Source organism: Palaemon carinicauda, chromosome 43 (genome assembly GCF_036898095.1).
Source record: "Palaemon carinicauda isolate YSFRI2023 chromosome 43, ASM3689809v2, whole genome shotgun sequence".
Classification (NCBI taxonomy): domain Eukaryota; kingdom Metazoa; phylum Arthropoda; class Malacostraca; order Decapoda; family Palaemonidae; genus Palaemon; species Palaemon carinicauda.
In genome coordinates, this window is record NC_090767.1 from 16,712,841 (window position 1) to 16,715,098 (window position 2,258).

The window sequence follows — 2,258 nt, forward strand, 5'->3', positions numbered from 1 at the left end:
ATTTTTATCAAAATTTACTGTAAAATTTGTTAAAATGATAAATTAATATATAAAAAAGGGTATATTTTCTTTATTCTTTGTAAAGAAAATCAAAGTTTGAAGGTATTTTTCTAAATTTTTCTGGTAAAATATGAAACAAAGACTTTTCTTCTTTTTCCAAATCTTTTAAGGAAAAAAAACTTTACAATTTTTATTTTTACATTTGATTAAAATCAATCCAGTTTTATAATAATAATTTTATCTGCAATTTTCATCTGGATTTATTATACATGATTAAAATTGAAATCTCTTTTTTTGCATATTTAAGTTTTTAGATAAAAATCTCCCAACGAATTTTGATTTAATTTGTCTGGGACACCAATACTAGGTTGGTTTCCAGTGAGTGATCAGGTAAAAGTCTCCCACCATCACCAATCCACAGTTGTCCAGCTTGGTGATAAAATTGGCCAAACGGCAGACATGAATAAGGACATGTCTGAGGCCTTTGTCCTTTATTATAACCCCAAATGATAAGGATATGTTTATATACAGTTGAGTAAACTCATTGGAATATTATGGACCTACAATACCTAAGCCAAGTGCTACACCACTCCGTCAATTATTATTATTATTAGCTAAGCTACAACCCTAATTGGAAATGCATGATGCTATAAGCCCAAGGACTCCAACAGGAAAAAAATAGCCCAATGAGGCAAGGAAATAAAGAAATGAATTAAATACGAGAGAGAGAGAGAGAGAGAGAGAGAGAGAGAGAGAGAGAGAGAGAGAGAGAGAGAGAGAGAGAGAGAATTAACCGAAATTAGTACTAGGTTTCTGTTGCTATAAATTGTAGCCACATATTTATTCTAAAGAATAACAACAGCAGCAGCAACAACAACAACAATAATAATGATAATAATAATAATAATTCCATAGCATCTGTCTGTCACCTGCTTCCTCCTGGCCTGGGCTGTTCACGGACACCACGAGGAGGAGGGTGTTCGTATCACGCCCTTCTGTCTAAAAGTCTCCTGCAGATTTGGCTAATTATTGCTAGGAATCTTTCTCTATGGATTTACTGTACCTTCGCGAGCATTTGCTCCCATCTCTGAAGGAGACGAAAATAAATGGAAAACTTTTATACCAGTGGGAAATGCCGGCTGAACAGTACGTTGTTTCTCACAATGTTTCGCTCAGAACCATAAATGTTCAGTCATAGATCCCAGCAAAGCACTCAACAGCGGCTATGGCCCTAACTCCTTCCAAAGGGCGAAGCTATATGAAACTATCGATCAATTCCGAGGAAAACTATGTGATCCTTTGGGCGAAATAATATGAGAATATCGCTCAACTCAGATGAAAAACATAGAGAGGTGACCTTTTCATTTATAATAATGATAATAATAATAATAATAATAATGAAATTCCATTACATAATAGGAACTCAATTGTAGGAACTCGGGACTTGGGCAAGCAGATGTTGCTACCAGATGTACGATGTTTTGCACGACGCCAAAATAGTATTATTTTAAACGCTAAGTAACTAAATAAATAAATAAATAAATATATATATATATATATATATATATATATATATATATATATATATATATATATATATATATATATATATATATATATATATAACGTAAACTGAATAACTATGACCAAAACTTAGAAGTTATCTGATTTAGCGATTTATTCGCCAACATAAAAACTCACCAAATTTCCCTCCGACATTGAAGTAACTCTACCGATTTGCCTATTATCTTTATATGTTCATAATTCTCTTTTCATAATAATTTAACATTTTCAGAATAGATCGTAGGACGATTGAGAACATATTTCTAATATTTAGGAATAGAAAGAAGAAGAAGAAGACGAATTCTAAAGAGATTTGCAAGGAAGATGAACTATACTGTCCGGGAATAAACGGAGATGAAATATGACGAGAATGCTCTCTCTCTCTCTCTCTCTCTCTCTCTCTCTCTCTCTCTCTCTCTCTCTCTCTCTCTCTCTCTCTCTCTCTGTTACATCGGCCATAAGACCAAATTGTCCTATTTTTCTCCGGAGACACTGAAGATTTCTTTCGAACAGAGACATATTTGGAATTTCTCTCTCTCTCTCTCTCTCTCTCTCTCTCTCTCTCTCTCTCTCTCTCTCTCTCTCGCGCCATTAAAATATGATAGAATTTTTCATAATTGGAGTGAAAACGAACGAAGAAACAAGAAATGAAAACCTTGGAAAAGAACAGAAAATTCGTCTTCTGTGTAAAACTT